Below are 20,304 nucleotides of genomic sequence, written 5' to 3'. Positions count from 1 at the left end.
CCTGACCGAAGAGAGCTAGAGGCCCGAACCTAGATGCTCCACAGAGAACACTATAGTTTGAGACCATAGATTTACATATCTAGATGCTGTGTTGTCTGTTGTTCTCTGTCTGAGGTGATTCGTCTGCGTGACCGCCATGTTGGAGCGGTCAAGATGCGCTTGTGAACAAATTCACTTGTACTGAGAGACGATGAGTCTCAGGATTAAATCGGCCACAACTTCCTTATTACTCAACTGATTTTCACCAAATCTGTTTTGTTATAATCCTCAGACACAGATTAATCTAGGCTGCATGGATCTGCTCTCAGTAGCTTTTATTTCTTTAATAACTGATGGTGCTACTTAGCCGTCCGGACCACCAGGAAAGTTTTCAGTCTGCACCTGACTTTAAAAAACGAGTTTTATTGTTGGAGATTGTTGGTTTTATATGCACCTTGGTTCCCTATAGGACCGAAATGTTCCTCTGTTGTTATAAGCCTGACATTGTAACAACAGTACAACCCTTTTTGGTGATATATAGAACCAAATACAGCACATTCTCCAATCTGAACCATTTCACCAAGCAAAGAACCCTTTATGCATGAAAATGGGTCTGTGTGTTTATGGTTCTATGTAGAACCGTGTCTTAACTAAAGAACCATCTTTTTTAAAAACCTTGAAGAACTATATATTTTTCAGAGTGTAGGCTATAATTTTAAAAAATGCAGCTTTTAGGATTTGAATTAAATTGCAATTTCGATATAAAAACGATTAATCTTTAAGCCCTATTGTTAAGGACATAGTCAAGCATGTCTCACACAGTAATGCGCAAGATTAACCAAGCCTAAAATGACTTTTTGGTCATTCATGGTTTTCATCTTAACTTTGACTACTACAGAAAATTCATCTTAGTGATTAACTTAATTAAGTACATCATAATCCATCAGGCTAAAAAGAGCTATAAGGCTAAACCTGAATGATAGTGGTTTGTGGTGCACAAGACTTTCTTATACTTTTTCTTTTGTTGTTACTCTTCTTTTACTACTTTTGGCTATTTCTTTATGAAAAATCCATCTTGGTGACATGAACCATGTAGTTAAGAGCTTCCCAATCCACCTGACTGACAAGGCCTAAAGGGCTAATACTAGACGCTAGCTTCCCCATTGAGAAGACTACGGCTTGTGACGCACACAAAAAAGCACTTTACAAGGAATGCTCGTAAAAGTCCAGCGGTGGCACATAAAGCCTTGTTTACACCACAGAGCCCATGGGTACACATACTGAAGGAGCAGAGATATGTGAGGCTGAAGTGTGGCACGGGCCTCCATGCTCTCAATTAAAGGCCAGCACTGAGGATGTGGTTTCCACCAGGAGCCTGCAGACACACTGCCACTCAGGTGGACGATCTCTAGACTCAATGTATGTAGGGCCTCATTTTCATTTGTTAGCGAATGTATAGATATCAGGAGAAAGAATTCTGTGAATGCTGTGGTTTCAGCAAATGAAACTTTCTTAACTAAACTATAGTTACAGCAGGGTTTCATCCTGAATATCTGAATGCATTTTACTGGCTAAGTACTGTAAGAGTGCTGAGAATATCCAGTAGAGGAACAGAATGAAATCTACTTTTAATTAAAAATTTGCTAATGTAAAGCAAAATATACATTCACATATAGTAAATAAACTAATTTTCCTCTTTAATTTAGTGCAGTCATCTTTATGAGAAAGGACGTCACTTCTGGACTGAAATAACAGAGTAATTACAGATAATAACAGTCTAATAAAAGATAAAAAAGGGAGGATTGATGCTAATCTTGCAAACACTGAATGGCAGTGAATAGTCACTGAGTGCATTAACATGCACTCAATAATCTGATCATAATTGGATTCCTGCAGTTATCTGATTATTCAAATGGTCATGTAAACACCATACTCCAATCTAGAAATCCAATTAAGAAATCTGATAAAGAGGCTGGACTTTAGCTCTTTTCTCAGTGCATGTAAACTCTTACTCAGATTTCTTTCATATTTCTCAGTCTGTGCATGGGCGAAAATAGACTGCGGTACCGGAAATAAGCGAGCAGCGTCGCTGCGAGATGCAGCAAAACACTTTTGGAGTGATGCTGAAATTAACAACGAAATAAAGGATTTAAATATTCTTCATCTTCTAGATGATGTACGTTTATATTTTCAGGTAAAATAGTGTGACGTTTTTAAAAAGCTGCGGCATGAAGTTTGACTTCTCCCGTGAGTTTATTGGCTGGTCGCAAAGCAGAAATCTGTTTACTGCCTGACTCGTGTAGACCCAGAGTTTTCACATTATCTGATTACTCAAGTGCATGTAAACACGTTGATCGGATTACTGACAAAATCTGATCTACTGCAGTTATCAGATTATTAAGTGCATGTAAACGCACTCACTAATTAGCATTATTCAAATGCAATCATGCTAAGTGCTGACAACTAGTTTCCATTCAGTTTCAGCAACACTGGCTTGCATGGTTGAGCTATATAAGCTGTGTTATTGTGTGCATAAACATAAAATGTTTCAGAGGCGTTTATTTAAGTGTGATTGTATGCTGTATTTCTGACAATGGAAGATTTACTCTTGATTATTTAATCAAGCAGTGCCGAGGCCTCACTGTGGTGTCTAGGTTTTAGTATAGTGAGATGTTTGGGGGGGGGGTGGATGTAGCTGATTGGATATTTGACAAAGTCCCCTTTACGGCAGGCCTCCCAGACACCCATATGACTTACATTGTGTCTGACTTTGTGGGTGCTTGAGAGGTTTTGAGTGTGTTGGAGTGGGGCGCACTTAGTGCACACACACACACACACACACACACACACACACACACACACACACACACACATTTACTTCAGGTCGACTGTGGGAGGCAGAGCAGAGGGGCTGTAACAGGGCTGACGTTGGTAGGATTATTTTCATTTCCATGGAGCTCTGCGGTGTGTCTTATTGTGTCTAGTGTGAGTGTGCGTGTGTGTGTGTGTGTGTGTGTCTGTGTGTGTGTGTGCGTGTGTGTGTGTGTGTGTGTGTGTGTTTGTGTGTTCGTTTTCATACATTTTCAAGACAAAAATGTCAAGTACATATATATAAAACATATCACACATATCATTATGTAAATGTATTTACATACATTACTGTGCAAAAGTCAGAGACCACCCATTATCTATTATATTCCCAGTCAAAACAGCCATTCATTACAAGTTATTTATCTTTCAACTTCAGGAATTCAAGCAGAAAACATGTATTTGAAAGAACATGACTAAACAGCATCAACAACTCAATATTACATGACATTTTTAATATTTGTCTTTATTACAGCTTCCATTCTTTTCAGGACACTTGCTTTCAGTTTTTCAAAGAAATGTGCTGGGATATGTTTTCACCTGTTGATGGTCTATGACTTATACACAGCACTGCAGCATATATATATACTCACCGCAATTATTGGCACCCCTGGCTAAGATGAATAAAAAGTAAGGAGGTAAAAAGTAAATTCACTAAGAATTTATTATTTTAATCTCACACTGAAAAAATGGGAACATCCAACCTTTAATTGAAGTACATTTATTCTCAGATTTTAAATATCCCTCATCGAGAAATACCACATGTGCCACAATTATTGGCACCCCTACAAATTCTTAGAAACAAAATGTAACTGAAGCATTTTTTTACTTATATTTTACTTTTTTTAAGTCACTCAAAGTGTCAAGGACTAATCCATGACTTTCTGTTTCAATGGTGTATATATATGAGGAGACACAGAAGTCAGTTTCCCTTAGTGGTTCTTCCACATGAGAAGACAAGCAAATACACATTTAAAATAAGGGAAAAGTGTGCTGACCATCATAAGTGAGGGAATGGCTATAAAAAACACCACTTGCCTGAAAATTCCCAAATCTACAGTGAGGGCAATAATTAAAATGTTCCAACCAACTGGAACTGTGATAAACTTGCCTGGATGAGGACTCAAATTCAATTTGCCCCCATGCCGAGTGAGGAGGTAAAAGAGGCCAAAATAATCCACAAGGTTCACTGTTGGAGAGTTACAGAAAAAAGTAGCATCTGAGGGTCACCAAGTCTCCAAAACTTCCATGAAATGGTTCCTCCATGCCAACAGATAATTTGGAAGGCATGAGAGGAAACAGTCTTTTCTGTCATGTAACCACAAACGTAAGTGCCTGGAGTACTAAATGCTACTAGGACTTTGGAACTGTGTTCTGTGGTCAGATGAAATGAAAATTGAGCTTTTTGACAACAAACACTCAAGGTGGGTTTGGCATAAAAAGAAGGATGACTACACTGAGAAGATGTGATGCCATTGTTAAGTTTGGTGGAAGGTCTGTGATGCTGTGAGGCTGTTTTTTCTCCAAAGGCCCTGGGAACCTCTTTAGGGTACATGGCATCAGGGACACCATTAAATACCAGGACATCTTAAATCAAAATCTGTCTGCCTCTGCCAAGAAGCTCAAAATAGGTCGTCATTGGATCTTCCAGCAGGACAATGATCCAAAATTGTCCAGGTGAACATAAAAATGGTTTACTGAACAAAAAATCAAGCGTCTGGCATGGCCATCTCAGTCCTCTGATCTAATAGACCAGACAACCTACGGGGTGAGCTAAACAGGAGAGCACATGAGAAAAGACTGGACAATCTGGAGAGATTCTGTAAAGAGGATTGATCCCAAATTCCCTGCTCTGTATACTCCAACTTTATAAGATGTTGTAGGAGAAGACTGAGTGCTGTTTTATTGGCAAGGGAGGTTGTACAAAGTATTAAATGCTGGGGTGCCAGTAATTGTGGCACTTGTGGTTTTGTTAAAAATAATTATTTCTTGGCGAGGTTTTTTTTTCCTTAAAATGAATTTACTTCAATTAAAGGTTGGATATTTCACATTTTTTCAGTGTGTGATGAAACTAATTCACCAAGGTGAATTTCCTCTAACTTTTTACTTATCTTTGCTGTTGGAAGAAAACCTTGTATCTCCATTTTTGTTGTTTTTTCAGTCTTTGACATAATTTGAAAATGCCTACATACCTTTACATTGTGTGGAAATTTCTTGATGAATGGACCAAAAGAAATGACCCAAAATGACTTGGAAATAATTCTGGTTCCATTGACTTACATTAAAAGTAAAGTAGGTTTTTTCCTTCTCCTGTAATTTTGGAGATACGCAGTTTTCTTCTGACAAGTGTTATTTTTACCAGGGGCATCAATAATTGTGTGTGTGTATAGATAGATAAACAAACAGACAGACAGACAGACAGATAGACAGACAGATAGATAGATAGATAGATAGATAGATAGTTAGATAGATAGATAGATAGATAGATAGATAGATAGATAGTTATGTGTGTGTGTGTGTGTGTGTACAATGCATATTATCTCATATAGGTAATCACACATACATAATGCATATGGGACAGATATATGACACATCCTGACAAGACATATAAACAGACCTATGTGTGTGAGAGTGTGTGTGCCCTGTGTGTGAGAGTGCTATCACTAGCCCCTGCTGGCCCGCGTCCCATTCGCACAGTGATTCATGACAAAGGTAACTGTGGCCAGCCCCCACAATGCTTTGCTCGACAGCTCCCAGGCAACAGGCACTTCCCCTGCTCCCTCCGAGCTGGGAAATACCTAATGAGTTTTTACGGCCAGAAATCTGCCAGAATTTACGGTTATTGTGATAACCCACGAGTCCAGCAACAATTTAGGCAGGCAGATATATTGCTGTTTTAATAAGGGGTGATTTAGTGTTATGGCTGCTAAAGGATTCCTTTCGCTGTAATTGTTACAAACCGCCCCCCATGCAATTAAAACGGGGGACTTGATGGAGCGCTTTCAAATGCGGCTTTGTCCATTCACACGGCCATCTCTCTCCTTCCTGCTCTTTCTTGGATTGTCTCATTCCTCTGTCCTCTGTCTTTTTCCATTATCTTTATCCTTCTCTCGAAGACAAATTGCAATTACACTGAAATACATGAAACACTGATGGACGTGTAGAATGCATATTGACTGCGTGGGTTAACTCCTCAAAATCCCAGGCTTATTACATACTAAGGCTTTTTATTCAGTGATTCAGTGATTATACAGGGACTACGGTGCAGACTGGCTCAGTTATTCTTGGGTTATAGAAGAGTGCAGTAAAACTTTGGGCCCACTGGTGGGCTCCAGCCATATAAGGGATTAAACACTAGTTGATATATATTATATATTTTGGTAGAGTGGGCCTCAATGCCTACCTCAATAAAATCTCAGAGAACACTGAAGATGAATAATTCCAGTTTCTTTTGATTAGATTAAACAAGGCGCACCTCAAAGTGGTGATTTGGCCAAAAGCCATTTACACTGTTTTCCCTTATTCCAAATCAATCAGCTGAGACATATTTGGTGCTCAAAGTTTGCTTCTGTAGTTTTGTGGTGAAACTATGATGCTAATGAAGCTAATACATAATAGCAACCCATTCAAATTGGATTAGATCTTCCTTAAATCACTTGTTAAATATGCCATCCCACACAGGCCCAGGCCTCATCAAGTTATAGGCCCCTTGGTACTTGTTTAGTGGGCGCCCACCTGGCTACCTTTTTTTGGTGGATTTTTTTATGATACCACAGCAGGTTACATGAGGGCTGTGCAGCACTAACAGCGTGTTAGGTGCACGTCGCCACTATATTTGTTTTTTTTTGGAAGGATGTTTTGAATGCTCTGACCAAACCGCATAGTCAGTTTATCTTATTGGGTCCAGAAACAAACCTCTTGAATTAAATATCTTGTCTATCCATGTTTTAAAGCAGGCACCCACTCTTGACAAGCGCAACATTTACCCATTGAAAGTGATGTCAATTAACATCAGACAGCTGAGATGTAAATAACAAAGATGAAGAAAACAACACCAGCAAACTTGGAACATAATGAAGCCGTCAGTATCCTAAGCTAAAGCATACTGCCATAGTGAGCTGGGAAAAAGTTTATGGACTATTTATATTTTATTTTTATTTAGTTGCTATTTTATTGTTATTTACTGTTTATATAGCAACTAAATACCACAAATTCCTATGACATATTCTGCTGTACAAGTACAGTAATAAGCTGTAAATAAAATACAGTAATATGCTGTATTTTTACATTCCAACTGTAATGCAACTCTGCAGCCAGAATTTACTGTAAATTCAAATATGAAAAAACTTACTTTTATCTTTTTAAATATTGTATCGCTACCTTGCTGCTAAAAAAATCTGAAAGCTTGACTGAGATGATGGCACATAATTAAACAGTTGCTAAGCACTGATTAGGCAAGAAAATGAAGCAGACTTGGTGGTAGTAGCTAGTAAAGTTTGCACCACAAGTCTCTTCAAAAGTCTCTGAGTATTATTTAAAGTATAAATTCAGTGTTAATTTTGTGTTTTTGGAGAAGTTATAGTGAAATATATATATATATATATATATATATATATATATATATATATATATATATATATATATATATATATATATATATATAAATATGAGAGTTTAGATATGGATCAATGCCATAACAACGTTTTAAAAAATTTAATTTTTTAAAAAATCTTCTTAAAAACGACATGATGTGCATTTTCATATCTGCATATATATATATTTGCATTTTTGTGAATTATGTGAATTTTATATCTCAAATAAAGTGAGTGTTATCAAATCTTTTAATTGCCATTTCAGTTATTTAAAACTGTGCTGCTCTGGTTGACTTTGACTGGTTGTTAATTTTAGATTTTAATTAGATTAAAATTGTTAATCTAATTTTAAATATAACAGGCATCAGGTACCCGCCTAAAGTTTCACACTAGCTCAGAGACTTCTTACTATTTCTTGAATAAGAAGAGATATTCACTTAGGGTGTCAACCAAAAGATTTTATACAACCTGGGAGCTTGCGTTATCTTACTGTGAAAAGCTACAGACTCTTGCTTTAGACCAAGCAAGACAAAATATTGCCAGTATTTTAAAAGTACATTAGGAAAAACCATCATGTGACCAATACTATATTGTCGAACTTTGAATAAAGTGTGAGAATGAATGTCCACAGAGTTTCTCCCTGAATTTTTTTCTTTTCTTTTATTTTATTTCTTTCATTCTGCAATTTATATTTATTTTATGTATTTATTCATTTATTTGTCTTTTTTAATTGGAATACTGAATGAATTTTCTGTTAAATATAAAGGCAGTTTTGGATTGGTGGGTGAAGGGAGGGTCTGTGATTATGTTGTGGGCAATGGGTTTGGTGTGAAGGAGGGGAAAAAAGGTGCAGCATATTCTACTTACATGTATGTAAAATACCTGTCCATTTCAAAAAATACATATTTTAAAAAAGAGTTATTGTTGAATAATTTGATTTATGTCATACGTCATCTCGTATACAAACATTCATATTTGTTTGCCAATATGATGAAAGATCTCAACGAAACAAGCCAACAAATCATTTTTCCATTAAAGAAATAAATTCACTCCTCTGTCAGCTCAACCGAGGCCTAACAATCTTTAAAAATCTTTTGTTGAGGTGCTTGCTCACAACTCTGTCCTTGGCTTCCAAACTGTTTGAGAAAAAAACCAAAACAGTTCGACTTAATTAAACAAATTCCACCTGAATAATGCTGTTCCTAGAAGTGAAAAGGGGGCTAAGTTTGAAGGGGCCAGCAATGTTTGTTATTCTACTGTTAAAGTGTTGGGAGCAGGTCCTCTCGGCTGGCTGTGCCAAGCACAAACAGGCAGAGAGGCCCAGCACAGGCCACTTGGCAGCTTGCTGAGAGGTAACTCAACATTATTAGCTGCTAATAGGAGGATGGGTGTAGTAGGGAGGGGTCTTGACGTTTTGTTTATGAAGGCTGGAGAGTGGGCCAGGCCAGTATGGTTGATGGAGACTGTCAGGTGAATTGCCTGGGTGCAGGTCATACACTTAAAATGCCCAATAGCTTCAGCTTTGTAGGATGACCAGTTGCTAGTTAGTGTTTATTCTTCTTAGTAGAACAAATCTCAACACTTCATTCAATAAAACCTCAGAACGTTGAATGTAAGAGCTTCTCGTCTTCAAGATTTTCTACAGTTTCAAGTTTAGTGCTGTGGAAATGTTTATTAGACAGCATGGCTGAAGCTTTTAGGACTGGTGTCTTAAATGAAATCACATCTACCACATCTGCAGTGGCCTCACTTTCTTTCTGCTTTTTAAAGAACATGTTTTCCATTTACTCCAAAAACAGTCAATTAACCAAGACAGGTAGTCTGACAATGTATGATGTACTGTTATCTACAAAAAACGAGCAAAAGAACATGTCATGGCTAAAATCAGTAGGAACAGCCACCTTAAAACAGGGGCATAGCCATGGGTAGACCAAACAAATGGGGAAAGATTATTTATGAAGCTGCATTTTTTAAGAAAATGAAACTTGATTTGTTTCCTGTGAGTGCTGTCATTGTATTATGGTCAATCAAATTATGTTCTCAAAATCATTCCTGAATTTTTGTCAGGTATAGTCCAACTAACCAATCCCAAGCTCCACCTTCTTTTCACAGCCCTCTAATCACTGCTTAGTAACCATTGCTATCTCCAAATGCCTCAAGCCTTCTGTTCTTTTTCAGTGCACCAGTGAATTTGAAGCTCCTGCTGTGGTCAAAAGATGGGGACAAGTAAATATGACATTCTGTCCCCAGTAGAGTATGTAATTTTCTACTTGTTCAAAACTAAAACAGGTTGTGTCAAACTGTCAAATCAAATATTGACTTCAATGCATTGAGTGACCAAAGGTAAGACATAGATGGTCCATACACATAGTCTAGGATGCTTTGGTCTGGATGACTGAGTGTAGTTTTCAAATATTGTACTGTTTTTCCTCATCTTTGTATGTATCAGCTGTTTGATATTAACCCATCTATGCAATCTTCACTGGGCAAACCTTCTGCCTGTAATGAGTGGGTGCATGTTTTATAGTGAAGAGTGTTGCAGTGTTGGTCATGTTTATGTGAATAGGGCATTCTGGTTGAAGTTTACACAATCTTGCTATTGTTTTGTGTCACTCAAGGGCTGAAGCATTGGGACAGACAGGGTGATGATTGGGTGACTATAGCTTGAGGTTTTGAAATTGTGGGACACAATGTGTTTAGAAATTCTGTGTCTACTCACTTTTTCACAGGCCTACCCAAAAATGTATTTCTGTCTAAGCCGCTGCTTTTAAGCCTGAAAACAGTCTGTACTTCTGCCTTATATTGATAATGGGATACCATGCGGTGTACATTAGCCTCATAGCTTCATGCAGGGGAATTTACTGATTTCTCAACATTTCAGTACAATTAATGGGTAAAAATATGTAAACAAAGTCCTTCAGAGTAGTTTGATGTGAAATGCCTCATTGTAGAGAATCAGACTATTCACAGTGGTGGTGATACGTCCAAAGAGATTATTGCCTCTAAAAGCTACATGACATAAAGTTGTTGTATGTATTGTATTGTATAGTTATGCACCCGTTGCCTGATGTCAGTGTTTTCGGATAGCTTTGGTAGATGAAAAAAGCTCAAGGCAGTGATTTAATGTATGATGCAGCTGTGTAGTGCTAACAGGTGAGTATAAGGTTCCATTAACTGTTAGCTACATTGTTAGCTGCAGTGCAAAACTAAAGAAGCAAACTTCAGACAGCTGACCGACTACATTTGCAGTTAGGGCAAAATTCTGCAACTTTAATTTTTTGCCGAACTCTTGCTTAAAGTTGCTTGTTTAACATGCCATCTCACATAGTCTAGGTTTGGGAGTCCAGGGTCTGGTTAGCCAACCCGAGGTACGGGGGGGAAGAACCGGGAGAGGAATGCCATCATACTCCAGGTGGATCCCCTCCATTTGCGAGGTCAGCTCGTCTAGCTGCGCGTGTAATTGGTTCTGGTTTATTGCGATTGGAGTTTATTAAGACAAGCATGGAATGCCCTGATGTCAGTAACAAGAGAATGAAAGGGAGGGATTGAGGCAGAGAGGGAGGTATGGAGGCAAAGAGGGAGGGAGAGAAAGAGAGAGAGAGAGAGACAGAAGTTTTAGGAGGCATAAAGAGACAGAGTGGCCTGCAGCTGACCCTAAAAAACTCTGAAGCTTCTTTTGGAGTCGTGTGCTTGTATATAGAGGAATATTGTGTGAGATTGAAGGGAATGGAGGCTGGCTGTGGGTGCATGTCTAAGCACGGTAGCCTGTTTTGACTTAATGAGTGACATAATGAGGTGACAGACACTCTCCCCCGACACACTGTTCCCCATTTTCCTTCATTCGCACCTCCGCATGCAGCCACTAACACAGGCCTCAGTGATTTAGCAAGCATGCCACTACAGTCCTGTAAACATTGGGCTGTTGTGAGTATCTAATGGCCAATCTAAATGATATAGGATCTGTTAAAGTGTGAAGTGCAGACCCGTCGTGGTCTCTGGGTGGGCCAGCAGGCCTTGACAATAGAGGAGGCACACACATCTGACAGGTTTACGTGGTAATAAATCATTATCATACAGGGCAATAAATGATTGGGGGGTTTGAAACAACATCTAAAATACAATATATTTGTGTATTATTTGCAGTGCTATTAATATAAACCTTATGTTGCCTCATGTCTTCTATGAAAAAATGTATTTGAACACTCTGCAAAGACTACAGCTGATGGCCAACATGCACATGTATTCTGCACCTGTGTGAAAGGACATAAATCTCTGTACGAGAGCTTAAACCTGGCCTGAAATTTGGTCCAAACTTAAATAAAGCCTGAGAACTTTCTGTCTAAGCACGAAGTCCATGCTGGTCTAAGCCAGATTTGGCTGGTTTATGCTGGTCTGATGCTGGTTTAGCTGGTCACCCGTCATGGTCATGCTGGTTGACGAGCACCTAAAAGACAACATTTGCTGTTTTTTTTTTCTGGTGACCAGGATATCAGCTTCCATTGCTGCTGATCAGCATAGCAGCATCCATAACACAACAAATCGCTGCTGTCAGAAGAAAACCTCGCATCTCCATTTTTGTTGTTTTTCTGTTTTTGACATAATTTGAAAATAACTGTTGCTCTGTATATTGTTTGTAAATTTCATGATGAACGGACCTAAATAATCAGCCCAAAATTACTTGGAAAAAAGTCTGGTTCCATTGACTTACATTAAAAGTAAAGTATGTTTTTTCCTTCTCCTGTGAAGTTACCATTTTGGAGATACGAGGTTTTCTTCCGACAGTAGTGATACGCTGTTTTATCCTGGCCTGAAATTTTGGTTCGAACTTAATACCGCCTTAAATACAGAGAATGTTCTATCTGAGGCAACATTAAGTTCTCAGCACAAATTCTATGCTGGTCTAAGCTGGATTTGCTGGTTTATGCTGGTCTGATGCTGGTTTAGCTGGTCACCCATCATGGTCAGGATGCCAGCATCCAAAACACAACACAGCATTTGCTGCATATCAGCTTCCATTGCTGCTGACAAGCATAGCAGCATCCATAACACAACATATGCTGGTTTTGCTGATGACCAGCCATGCTGGTCTATGCTGGTTTCTCTTGCAGGGTGATGCCCAACAAAACTATGTCAAACTCACTAGAACCAACCCATCATAACACGAGGTGATGAATAAAAGCTGATATTTCCAAAGATAGTGCCAGTTAAATCACAGCAATGGTCTTTTTGGCTGCACTAAGCTGTCCACTCCAGAATTGATTTACTGTTTTATTTCATGCACATCCATTATCTCATAAGCGTGGGCCTTGTCAACAACCAGCATGCCAGATTAAGTTGTTTTAAGGTAATGAAAAAGAAAAATGAAGTAAGGAGTAAAACTAAAGCAAGTGGAAATGCAGGGTAATAATCTGCTAACAGTGGAAGGTGAGCTGTGTATTTAATCAAAGCCGTTGCTTAACCTGCTTTTCCCCTTTTCTGTATTTTAATCTTTTATACTAATGTTAAAACCTTATTCTCTGTTCATATTGTTTGCTATCTGGTGTCGTCCAGAGGAGGATGGGTTCCCCTTGAGTCTTGGGTCCTCTTGAGGTTTCATTCTCTTGCTCTTAGGGAGTTTTTCCTTGCCACTGTCACCACTGGTGATGCTCATAGAAGCTTGGACCTGGATTTTTCTGTAAAGCTGCTTTGCGATAATGCCTGTTGTATAAAGTGCTATATAAATAAAACCTGACTTGAAATTTAAACCTGATATATATTTGGGAAATGATGTTCAAGTTCTATACAAGTAGGGATATTTGTAATGGAAAATGGAAGATCCAGTATTGTAGAAAGACAAACAAAGTAGCCTGGCCTAGCTAGTTTCTTGCTTTGCTCACTGTTGTTTCTCTTCTTGTGCACTGATTGGCTAGACTGAGCATCCAGTCACACTCTGACTCTAATTCAACATGCTCAGTCAATCAAACAGACAGTGACAAGGAGCGACTAATGCTAACAGTGCAGGAGAAACCAAAAAAAAAACAACTAGTGGTTGTGCAGCTTTGTGGCTGCCTAGACTGTTAGGGCGCCTGCAGCCTCACTTCCACTCAATCCACTGAATAGCTCCGTAAGAAATTAGAGATATTAGGCTAAATAGCAAGTCACAGTTTGTCAATGTGGACCATTTCCTTGCTGATCAAACTGATAGTTTGTTCCACTGCCTGGTGCATTGCATGCTCTTTTGTTTCGTATATAGATCAGTTTTCATCCACCATCTTTGTTGGTGACGTTTCATTCTTAGGGTTTGACTATGTTTTTTTTTATTTTTTTTTTTTAATAAAATATGTTCATATGTTTTTTTTTACTAACACCTCCTATTATATTGTGTTTGTCATTAGCTGAGGTTGAGCTTAATCTATGAATATGTATAATACTTGATGTTATACAAAAGATATGTAAAAGCTGAAAGGCCTTAATGTAGATCTGAATGTGTTAAAAAAAGAAAAGAATATGATTCCTAATGTGTGTAATTTTGGATTAAAATAACCAAGGGGGTGGGGCTTGGGCATTGGTTTTGTACTATTGTTATACTCACTTTTTCATGAAAAAGGACTCTCATGTAACTGTTGTCGGAAGAAAAACTCGTTATCTCCAAAATGATGACTTTACTGGAAAAGGAAAAAACATACTTTATTTTTAATGTAAGTCAATGGAACCAGACTTTTATTCCCAAGTCATTTTGGGCCGTTTCTTTTGGTCCATTCATCAAGAAATTTGCACACAATGTAAAGGACAATAAACATTTTCAAATTATGTCAAAAACTGACAAACGACAAAAATGGAGATACAAGGTTTTGTTCTGACAGCAGCGACATCTTGGGTTTTTTATATAGATTATACATAGCTATATTTAATAAATTCTGTTTTTATGCTGATTATAACTTGTCAACTAAGCACAGCATTAAAATATCGCTAATAGACATAATGAGTCATATCACACAACAGTATTAATCCAAAGCCCTTTGGATTAAGGGATGGAAAAAGAGGTGGCATTTATTCAAGTGAGATGATTACTGTCATTTTTGACTGAGGGGGTGGCTTCCCCTTGCATCCCACCTCAAATCAAGCCCTGGCGATGAAGCTGACCCCTTCCCAAGCCCACGAGAAAGGCAAAGCCCCATGAATCAAACTCAACAGGTGAAGCCGAAGGCCCTGTTATGACGAAATGTGAGGAAAGCCTTGTGAGAGTCGTTTGCAAAGAACAATACAATAGTGTTTCAGTCCATGGACCACCAAAGAATACAAATTTAGGGACATCATCTCCAGATCCCCCCACTGGGGCTCATTTGACTGAACTGTTTTCGTTTGGTGTTTGGTCTGCAGCACTGTTTGCCGTTTTGGGATGGTGAAGAGGCTATTATGACCCTGGAAGCTTGGGTTCCCGCGGTTGGAAATGCGTAATGCACCGTCTGTACAGGCATCCACCTGCTCCGATGTAAGCTGATACTTTCAGAAGCTGTAAGCAGTCATAAGTTATAGAGCTTTCACACTGACTCAGGGCACTGACAATCCAGAAAAGAAGGTGAGTGGATTTTTATGAAGTCTCGTTATAGCTCCGAGCTAGCAAATGAATGATATTCCTGAGCAAACGAATGATATCATGTATGCTGGGTGTGATTTATTGGTTAAAATTTTCACATGAACAACATATATTCCTGACTTCATATTCTAGATGACAGCGTGAATAAACAGATTGAATTAAGAGCTGAAGCTTGTGTCCAGCGTCACAGAAATAAGGTCAGTGACTATGTAAAATGCATTGGGCCAGCATAATGTAACTAAACAGACATATTACATATCACAGTTGGTCCTATGCTGGCCAGGATTTCTGAGAACTGCATCATATTTTTGGGGGTCTCCTGCTGTAATTAGCTATAAATCTACATCTCGGGGTGTTTTCTGTGATTATGAGTGAAGAAATGAAGAAAACAAATGTGCACACATACAACTGGGTAGTAAAATCAGTGATAACTAGCCTAACAGTTTGGCTGACAGAGTGTGGTTCTTGCATATTATATACTCTCCAGGTGTTTCAGAAAACCCCCACACCCCTACTCCCCTTCCCCACTTGTGACATCTGGACATATGTGAAAAATGATGTATCAATAGCACCCATGAATACATGGCTCTATTTATTGAAGGAGAAGGCACAATAGGGGTGTTGTTGAAACACCGCTCCAAACTTGACCACGCCGGCCCCAAATGAATGAGGACCTATTCACAATATGTTTGTCCTGGCCAGAGCCCCCATTTCACTCATCCATCAACCAGCTTAAGTTTGTCACATAGCTGTGTCCTCTTCAAAATTAAATACGGGGTGAAACAGTCAAATATCTTTCTGTTATGCATGTCTAGCATACTAACTTTGCATAAGCAGTACGGTGTTCGAAGCTTATTAAGACTGTGCTCCTTTCTGCCCAAAATAATATCAAATCTCATAAGTAATTTAATCTAATAAATAAGGAATCTTAACTTGTGCATTTATTTTTAAAATTATATAATTATTATATAAATTATCTAATTATATAAATTATATAATTTACCTTCTCAAAATGGCCAAATATGCAGAGTTCTTGTCTGTTAACAAAACACTGAAACTGTCTTTGCTTCCATGGCTGAAAGCTCCAGCTTCTCAATTCATGAAGTGTTGTGTACATCACCAAAGCAGACTGAGTGTAGACTGCTATAGACTGGCTTGGAAAAGCCATTGACTTACCGCCATTAGCCTTGCTTGGGCTAGCCATAGATTTGGCAGGACAAGTCAAGGACTAGCTCAAACTAACCACAGACTAGCCACACTGAGCAATAGACTTGCTTGGACTAGTCATAGACTGGCATGAACTAGCTATAGACTGGCATGGACAATCTACAGACAAGCACTGTTCCATAGAACTTGAACTAGCAGACAAGCATAGACTAACAATGCAATAGCCTAGATTAGCCTTAGACTAGCATGGACTAGCAATAGTCTAGCCAAAGAGTAGCTTGAATGAACCATTACGAGCCACAGAATATCTTGAACTAGCATATCTTGATTATCATGGACTACCTATAGACTAGCTTGAACTAGCCAAATAATAGCCTGAATTATATGTAGACCAGCTTGGACTAGCTAGTCTACCCATAGATTAGATTGCCCTGCATGCTCTATCTGACCCCTGTTATTGTTGGGTGCTATGGACATGGAAATGCTGTCCAAGAGCACTGACCATTAGTAATCCACAGCCTTATCAACAGCTACTGTTGATTGTGTCGTTCCCTTGCTTTGGACAACTAAATCACCACAGGAAATGGTGGACAGCTCTGTCCAAATATTACAAACACTCATTACAAGTATCAGAGGTGGAAGACTGAAAATTGAAATAAAAAACTGAAGATTGTGTTCTTCGGGATGGTTGAATAAGACTAATTGAGTGGTGTCTGACTAATAAAAGCTACAATGCTTGACTCTCCAAGGCAGTACTCTCCAAGGTACAGTCACTGTATCCCCAGACATAAGTGTGTAGCCATAGATTACCCTGTACTAGCCATAGACTAGACCAACCTGGACTAGCGACACATTTGCCTGGACTGGTAATACAGTATCCTGGAAAAGCCATAGACTTGCCTGGACTAGCCATAGCCCGATCTGTTCTAGTCAACCAGACAAACTTGGACTAGTCAGTCATATACTAGCTTGGACAAGCCATAGACCAACTTATTCTAGACAGAAATAGACTAACCTGGACTAGAAACAGACTAGCCTGGACTGGTAATACAGTATCCTGGACAAGCCATAGACTTGCCCGTTCTAGTCAGCCAGACAAACTTGGACTAGTCAGTCATACATTATAACCTGGACTATGCATAGACTACTGTGGACTACTTATAGACTAACCTTTTCTAGTCAGCCAAAGACTAACTTGGAATAGCCACAGACTAGCCTGGATTGGTCATAGACTAGCATGGACTACCTCCAGACTAACCTGTTCTAATCAGCCTTAGACTAACCTGGTATTGCCACAGACTAGCCTGGACTGGTCATAGACGAGCCTGGACAAGCCATAGACTTGCCTGGACTAGCCATAGACTAACTTGCTCTAGTCAGCCAGACAAACTTGGACTAGTCAGTCATACACTATAACCTGGACTAAGCATAGACTACTGTGGACTAGCTATAGACTAATCTTTTCTAGTCAGCCAAAGACTAACTTGGAATAGCCACAGACTGGCCTGGAGTGGTCATAGACTAGCATGGACTACCTACAGACTAACCTGTTCTAATCAGCCTTAGACTAACCTGGTATTGCCACAGACTAGCCTGGACTGGTCATAGACAGGCCTGGACAAGATATAGACTATTCTGGACTAGCAATAGACAAACATAGATTAGCCAACCATATAAATAGACTAGTGAGTCATAGACTAGCCTGGTGTTTCTCTGCATTTTATTTTCTCAGGTCAAAGAAGGCAGAATGAAGAATTGGTCATAAAACCAGAACAGGTGGGATCAGTCCACATCTGTCCAGAACAATTTCAAGCTCGGGCATTTATAAATGAGCACAATCAAACACTCCTTTGCATTTGTTGCAAGAAGTCATCCATAACAAACATCAATTTAGAGAGACAAATATAGGTCAGGGAATCCTATTACTCCCATGATGTAGATGCCCGTCCAGAATAGAGCAGGATAGACCAACAGCAGTTAAAGTCAACTCCATTCAACTGTGATAGCCTTTAACAAATAAATATGAGTGACCCCCAGAATAGGCTCGACCAAGGAAAGCTGAGGCAACCATGTGAGCGTTAACGGTTTTCTTTAACACCAGCATGAAGTTGCTGCTTCAGCAGCTGCTCCCAGAATAGAGCTCAGAGGTCTGCCTAATGCCTTTGCAGCAAATTGTGATAGATTTTATTAAAAAGTTTACTGGAGTGACAGAGGAAAACCTGCAAACTTCAACAGTTTCAACCACTGCATAAATCAAGGAGTTTTGTTGTTCTGTCCAAACGGCAGACAATTTATGAATCTCTGAGCTCAGGCCAAGTCATTTTGGCAGACTGATCCAATATAGCAAATAAACTGAAGTCTTCAGGTCCAAGGCAACCTAATTTATTCCTGTCAAAAAGTTTAATTGTAAGGGTCTTTTTTGAGGGAGATGTAAAACACCTTGGGTTCTGATATACTGCGGTGTTACAGTTTTAGCACACATTATTCAGACTACATTATCTCAACAGGACACCACAGCCTCAATATTATGATGAAGGTAGGCTTTTTATGATGATGTACTGAAGTAACCACATAGCAGTCCACATACACATGTAAGGTTGTTTGGGTGAATTGCTTGGTCCTGCAAAACCATTTATAGTTTCTTGTTTTGGTTAATAATGATGATGATGACAGTTGGTCCAGTATGTTTTTATAAAAGCTCCTCCTAGAACCATTTTGGCATTACTGTTACTTTTGGCTTGTCCTGTCCTTGTTCTCAGAAGTAATAACATATTCCCATATAATAATGTGGGAAATTAATGTCATCTTTGCATTACAGTTCAGCAGTGGTGAATCATGACTATTACAGCTAGATCTTCAGGTCAGGCCATAAATATCAAAACTTGATCAAAAAATGAAAGGAAAACAAAAACACCTCTCTATAATGCTAATTTTTTTTTGCTAGCACCCCTTTGGGATGTCCAATGGAATGTTAGTGTTAAAGCAATGCTGGTTGGCCGTTGCAGATTAAACATAGACATTTGAAGCTTGTTACAGATATAAACATACATTTTATCTGGTATTTTGCAGCTTTACAGTGTTTCTGACATCTCACTGAAACGTGGATAGACCATCGCTCACAGTCAGTGATGTATCTAGTACTTTCAGGTGGTCTATATTGGTGGTGGTCTCTCAAAAAATAGCCCCACTCATTGAAAATCAAAGTGTGATATGGCTTTCTGTTCAGCTCCTGAAGGCCTAACCAATGAGAGAGCTAGATTGGCTCTATCTACCTAGATACCATGGGGAAAACATCTGATTGAACATTTTTTCAATCAGATTTAAGATTTTAATACTTTTATTTCCAACCATAACTTAACAGTGAAATAAAACTATTTATTGCAATACTTCAAGTTTAAAAAACAACAAGAATGAAGATTTTATTCAGTAAAAAAAATATAAAAATCACCTGTTCTTTAGTTGCCAGAAATCATTAGGCCTTGTCTGAAAGCTTAGAAGGTCCTCAGAGTTCCTCCACTGCCATTTAGAAACCAACTTCCTCCGCAAGTGTGCATTTACAGATGAAAAATTATGAAAAATGCTACAATGCATAGATTTTTGCCACTTCCTGCATTTCTGTCCTCTATTTTTGTTGGTGCACCATGAAGGGATTTGAACATATAACCTTGTGATTTAACACTGCTGAAGCTCACATCCACATGGCATGGTCAACACTTTAAAACCAAACTTTGATGAATGGTATTTGACTGCTGATCTTAGGTCGTGCAATTTGAAATCAACCCAAAAAACCCACCAAAACAATACAGAATTACAAAATAAACTGCACTTGCAAAACTGCAGTTAGCTCAGAAAACCAGAAACATGGTTGAATGGAAACTGATTAGTGGTTGGCCAAACTGCTAGACCGACGCTTGTTATTTAAAAATGTGTTTTTCTCTGTGCCTGCTTACGTTCACAGTGTTTAAAGAGGTAAAAACTGAACTGAGCAGATCAGAATTTACATTCCTGTTGTGTTTTTTGGGGCACTCTGAGTTACAAAAGACTCACAAAAGACTTACAATACTAAACTGCATATGCCAAAATCAAGGAACGTTACATGTTGACATTCCTGTGTCTTGCTTA

This window comes from Colossoma macropomum, unplaced genomic scaffold, assembly GCF_904425465.1.
Source record: "Colossoma macropomum unplaced genomic scaffold, Colossoma_macropomum, whole genome shotgun sequence".
In the NCBI taxonomy this organism is placed as follows: Eukaryota; Metazoa; Chordata; class Actinopteri; order Characiformes; family Serrasalmidae; genus Colossoma; species Colossoma macropomum.
Note: the sequence above shows the minus strand (reverse complement) of the source record.